Genomic DNA, 6580 nt, shown 5'->3' on the forward strand with positions numbered 1-6580 from the left:
CTTACAGATCTGTTGGAATAAAAATAAATCCACCCTGCTTGTAGGGAAGAGAAGGTCAGAGCTGCCGTGGAGCGAAGGAAGAAGTGATGTATGCCTACTGGTGATGGTTCCCCAACAGCAGTGCACAGGGGTGCTCCTGCCCCGTGGTTCCATCTCCTACACACCCTTCCCATGGACCTGTCCCCGTTCTGAGCTCAAGCCCCTCCTGGCACGTGCATACTGTGAAATCTCGGCTGCTGCTCCTGCCCCGCGGTTCCATCCCCTACACACCCTTCCCATGGACCTGTCCCCGTTCTGAGCTCAAGCCCCTCCTGGCACGTGCATACTGTGAAATCTCGGCTGTAATTTGAGGGGAGATCCGTACCAGAGCCGGCAGTGTCTGCACAGTGAGAGGAGCTCCTGCCCTGTACAGCCAGACCCGCCTGCTGCAGGGGTTTGACGTGTGGGGTTGGCAGGAGGATTGGGGCTTGAGGGGGAATTAGCACCTGGGTTTAGCTTTGTGTTGCCACTTCCAGTCCATAAGGCAAAGGTAGGAGCTCTTCCTTTCTCCTCACCTTTTCCTGGCCAGGAGCAGAGGAGCCCTTGGACTAGAGGCCACTGCGTCCAGGCAGGATGGGTGGGCTGATGGCATTGCGTTACTTTATGCAGCTTTAAAACAGTAAGTTAAAGAGACCTTCCTTCTGTGGTTACAAGGTAGCTTTTCACAAAGACAAGCAGCCATCCCAAAACCTTCCTGGCTTTGCAAGGCTGCTATCTCAGAGCCCCATCTCCCAGTGCTCCTGGGGTCTCCCTGACACCCACCGCCTGGGCGCTGCCTGCAGCACGTACACATCAGGATGCCCAGGTGCCCACTGCTGTGGAAGCAAACTTTGCATCTTTTCAAAGATGATTTTCAATGACCATGCCTGTTCAACAGCTTTAATTTCACAAGGTCATTAACTCCCTCAGTGCTCAGTCACCTCCTTGCAGGTCAAATCCTAGCTGGCCATGCATCCCTGTGCCACCATGCACTGTCCTCTTCTCCTGCAGAGTTGCCTTCAGGGTAATGGGCCCATTTGGTGGCTGTGGCATTACAAATCCTCCCGGGCACAGAACTGGCTTCACAAGGTGGGTTAAGGAGTGCGCTGGTTTCCCTGTGCACCCAGGCAGCGAGTATGGGCTGAGTGACACAGCAGGTTCAGTGCCCGCTGTGGGTTATTTCACTTGTGCTTGTAGAGCATGGATGGAGTGACGATCCCGTCCTGCCTGCGATGGTGGGATTTCATGGGCTGCAGCTGTGGCTTGACTCAGACAACACAGAGGTTAGTTACTGGAAGTTACATTGATGGAACTGGCAGGTGTCTCTCAAGGATCTGGGTTTACATGTAAAATGTCTCCTCCTGTTCTGCCTCCTCCTCTTCCTCTTATCTCTTATCCTCCCTTAGGCACTAAGACAGCCGCAGAGACCGCAGAGCTTCCTGGGGCAGAGTAACACACTTGCTGCCAGGGGTTGGAAAGCCCCAGCAGCTCCCGAGCAGCAGTGGGTCTTGCCCAGCCCAGCCTCCAGCAACAGCCGGGCCAGCACAGCCTCCCCGTTCTCTGCTTGCGTGCCTGCTCTCCAGCTCTCCCGGGGCAGAGCTGTCCCTTGGCATTCGGCAAGCCGAAAGCTCTCCCAGCACGGGTGCTTCATCGGTGAAGGTGCATTTTGCTTCAGGCGGGGGGAATGTGATGTGTGCCTTTGTTATCGCATTTTCCCGCGGGACAGAGCAGTGGCTGTGGCATCGGCAGAGGTGTTTTGGAGAAAGGAGGGACCATGGCAGGGAGCTCGGGGAGACAGATGAGGCACGGCCTGGACAATTATCTCCGCCCTCCCTGCTGAAGTCCCTAGAAAACATTTCAGGAGCAGCAGAGGAATCCAAGTCCAGGTCTGCTGCTGCTACATGATGCTAGTATTTGTCTCCCCTCCGTTTTCTCTCTTTCTCTCTCGCACTCACTCACACATTTCCAGAAATGGCTGATGATGTAAACCAGAGGGAACTTATTTCTGGAAAGGAGATGTTTACAGACTGTATTATCGGGGAGATGTTACACCCTGCTCTGTTTGTGATGCTGGGAAGAGGATGGTGTGCGAGGGCTGCAGTGAGAACCTGGAATTCAGCTCGAGGCTGCAGCAGCAACCAGCAAGGATGGACAATGAAGGACTTCAGTGCTGCTTTAAAAAAAACAACAACAACAACAACAAAAAAAAAAAAAAGAAAGAAAAGAAAAGAAAGAAAGAAAATTAGATGTTTCAGTACCTGCACAACTTTTTTTGGACAAACTTGCAAAAGGCTCTGATCTTCAGCTGGCCCAGAGGTGAAAGATCGAGGTTGTTGGTTCAAACTTTCAAACTCAGGGTCTCCCAACTGCCCTCAGCTTCAAAGCCAGCTATTGGCATTCCTCATTCACTCTGCTAGGCTGCCTGGAGGCTCCACCAGATTAGCTGAAAGAATAAAATCCAATATTTATTGGTTCTCCCAGAGTTTCTGAAAGGTGGGTTTTTTTTGCTTTTGCTCTTAAGGAGAAATAGGGAAGCAGCAGGTAGGCACCTGGGTGCACAAACCTCACAAACAGACCCAGCAAGGCAACAAAAGCCATCAATAACAAACATGCTACTTTAACTTAGTTTGACCGAATTTGAAAATGATGGGGAAGTCAATCTCCACTGTGACTCAGTTTTTAAACACAAAGGATGCAGTTCTTCAATTTAAAATTGATTTTTATTTATTCTAGCACTAACTACAACATGAGTACCCTTCTAGAAGGTTTATTTTTTTCCTGTTTATACAAACTGAACAGATTTTTCTGTAGATGTTCTGTGATTTTTTTTATTATCACTAAAGTATTATTTGGAAAAGAATTCTAGTGGCAGAATACTACTGCCCAAAGCTCTACAGTTCTTTAGAGCAGTCAGGCCATTAGGGTTAAAACTTCTGACTGGCAGGAACTGCCTGGGGATTTTAATGATCCTGCAAGACGGATCAGAGTTTTGATGTATGTTATCATCTTCTTCACTACAAAGTCATTAGCCCCAAGATGGATCATTTGGACTTGGTCTGCTGTTTCCTTCATTGCCTCATCACTTGCTGTTTCACACTGGATTTCCATAGGTCATTTTGGAGGCACAATGTAAGCAGCATATATTTTGCTGTGCTTGTGAGACTTGGAGCAATTACAGGCTGCTCAGCTTTAGGATGTGTGTTGTAATTTCTCCAGCAGTCACCTTATTAATGGGACTGATAGCAAGAGCTTCACCCCTTTGTGAATGTGTTGATGAAGCTCATTCCCATTAAGGTCTTTTTAGGAAGTTTCAGAGCAAAAGCTTGAGAAACACAAGAAGTGATTACATTTCCATCCCCTGCAAATTTTCCTTTTCTTTGTAATTCCTCTTTTTAACCTGAGTTTAGCAGAAACTCTCCATTGAGAGACAGAAATAATTTTTGCTTTCAGAGAAGCTGCTGAAATACTGCTAGGGTGGAGCTAATATCTCCCAGCATATGTTTGGCTGGGATTTTGATTTTTGTCCTTGATGGTAGGGATTTATTTTGTTTCATGTTAGCAAATAGATGCAAACATTATATTTGCATGCAAACCATCATGCTCCTGTGATTAAATTACTCTGATTACCAGGCCTGTGGGCAGCCACCCTCAGCTGGCTGTACTCTGCAGGCACATTATCGCGTTGCTTTGTGGTGGCTGGAGGACCTGAAGGAACGTCCTCTGTCCTAAGGGACCCTCCAGTGCTCAGCAAGAGGCACAAGAGAAGCTAATGAAATTTTTCATTTAATAGACGTAAGTTGGTTGGTGGACTTGACTATAAATTGCAGTAGTATCATTTGTCATCAGCTGCAGGTGCCTGGATGAACCATGCTGATGTCCTTGGGTGCTGTCAGGCAGCTCTTGTCACCACTCTTGTACACTTTCCCCAGTACTAGTCTGCAAGCACAGCATTAGGCATGGCAAAAAGTGTACCCCAAACGGCACAAGCACTGCTGGAAGGGTATCGAGCGAGTGGTCCCACGGGTCACTCTGGCGGCTACTCTTTCCTCCATGGTAGAGACATGCCGAGGAGAGAAACCTTCATGAGAGAGAGCTCTTCATGCTAAGGCATGAAATATTATATCAACCAAAACATTTCAAAATGGTGACTTTGGAGGTCAAAAAGAGTATTTCCTTCATTTCAGTGCAGCCCCAGGGCTGAGCCCTTTGGGTAGTGCAATGATTGCTCAAGATGAGTTTTCCACTCTGACGATAGTTTCAGTTCAAGTATCAGTTCCCCGTGCCAGCAGCAGCAGCACCGTGCAGCTCCGTACCACAGCCCGAGCACGGCTGGCTTGTTCCATCTAGCAAACTGGAGGCTGAGAGGGAATCTGATGGATTGCTGTCTGTAAATACACTGGGGGATAAAGACTGGGAAGGAAGAAGAGTTATTTAAACGAAGGAATAATTCTGTCACAAGAACAAATGGTTATAAAGTGGCCAGGAATAAAGTTAAGTGTGGAATTAGAGGAAAGTTTCCAGCCATCATGGCAGTGATGGTTTGAAACCACCTCTTAGTAAGACTAGTGGGGGGAAAAAAGTCTATTTTTTTAACAAACTGAAGCTTGATGAAATTTAAAAGAAAAAGCAGCCCTTTATAGGGTATGACTATGATAGCAGGAAACTGCCTCAGGACCCCACAAAGCCCGACTTTGGCCTTAATTCTGACCCTTGTGGAAACCAGAAGCAGAGCTGAGCTGCTTTTGGGCTTGTCTATACCTGACCACACTGTCTATGTAAAAAGCAGATTTCTCCCCCATCCTGCTGGTTTTGCATCCATCAGGGAACACTGAGAGAAACAGAAATTGTCCCCATTCCCCAAAAGATCTCTGATGGTCCAGTTCCCGTGTTTCCAGCTGCACCGTTCCCCTCCGGGCAGCGGCTGCAGTGCAGTATCCCCAATGGCTGGCATGTGGGCTTCTCCAGGTTATAACACTGTGGATCAGCAGCTTGGCATCCTGAGGCTGCCTCTGTCTCATTCCCAGGATCTGGGTTTAGCACAAAATTGCACCCAAAGATAAATAGGAAGGAAGGATGTGGTCCTTAAGTGATACTGTTCAAACTGGCTTACAAACTTCTGAAAAGACAGGTAATGTCCTTACCACTGGTTGAGATTATGAAAAGCATCTCGATTCTCTGAACTAATTTTATTTTGTGAGGTTGCAATTTGCAATAAGTGTGACAGACACATTTGACTTGCTACCTACAGCAGCATGACATGTATTAACGAGATCACCCCTGTAGTCTGTAAATCACAATAAAAGTAACATCTAGTGTATTTCTAGTCAGGATTCTTAAGGAATGGGTCTTGGCCATAAACTGTTTACTTTTAATCTCTCTGGAGAAAAACAAATAATTGCTGATAACATATGCAGATAGCAGCAGATGAGAGGACTAACAGTAATGAGAAAAGCAGCACAGGGTACTCTGTGCTCTGAATTACTTGGTTGGCTGAGCACAAGGAAAATGTTTCCACAGAGTTACAGAAACATGGTTTTTGTGGCTTTGCCTGTTGGTTTGCTGAACACAATCTCAGACCACAGGCTAATCTAATAAACAGCCAGTGGGAAACAGGATTTGATGCTGAGCATCAGCTCTTCCCGGTACCGTTCCTGAAGGGTGAAGGTGGCCGTTCCTGCGGGCACGGAGCCGGTGCTGCCCACGTGCCGGCACAGGCAGGGCTGGCGGTGGGGACTGCGCTCCAGAAGGATGCTGGAAAAAATGAAGTGTGATTGAAGGTTTCAAAAAGAGGCTGTAGCAAAATAGTCCTGGCACGTGAACTATTTATCTTGTACTAGAGGAGGCAGAGAGATCAGTGTCTGTTTGTGGCACAGAAGCCTAAGGCACAGATGTATAGCAAGGGAAAGACCTGGAAGTTTAAAGGGCACAAACTTGCATTGAACACACAGTGTGCATTTGTAAAAGTGAAAATTGTAAGCCATGACGACTGATCATCATACACAGCTTTCTACCACCAGAAATTTAAGATTTAAGATTGTCATTTTTTGTAATAAGCTCTTTAGTTCAAGACCAGGTAATGAACAGAAGGGTGAGTTCAGGGCAGACCCACAGCCTGTTTTGGTCAGGACACGCTGGGTGATGACAAGGGTCTCTGCTGGTCGAGTGACCTGCTCTCCAAGACGGGGATGTCCTCAGCCCGTTTGCTTTCAGTGCATTGCTTTGTTGTAATAACACTGAGGGCACCCAGCCAGGAGCAAGTTCACCGTTTCGCTGGGTGCCCCACAATTTCTGAGGGGAAAGGCAGCCCGAACCCCTGGCAGTGGGGCCAAGGACAAGCAGGACAGGAGGTGGCAGCTGGGGAGCAGAGGGACATGGCAGGGCACTGAGCTGGCAGGCTGGACCAAAGCCGAAGCCCGTCAGCTCTCAGCAGTCTGTGGCTTTGTGAGTAGCCAGAGTGTTTATTGCAGCCCGGTGCAGGGTGATGGGTGTGAGAAAGGGGAAGGCAACTTCCATCCTGAAGCATTAGCAGAGGGAGTACAAGTGTAATGGTTTGCATTCGGTT

Source organism: Pterocles gutturalis, unplaced genomic scaffold (assembly GCF_000699245.1).
Source record: "Pterocles gutturalis isolate BGI_N339 unplaced genomic scaffold, ASM69924v1 scaffold15164, whole genome shotgun sequence".
Taxonomy (NCBI): Eukaryota; Metazoa; Chordata; class Aves; order Pterocliformes; family Pteroclidae; genus Pterocles; species Pterocles gutturalis.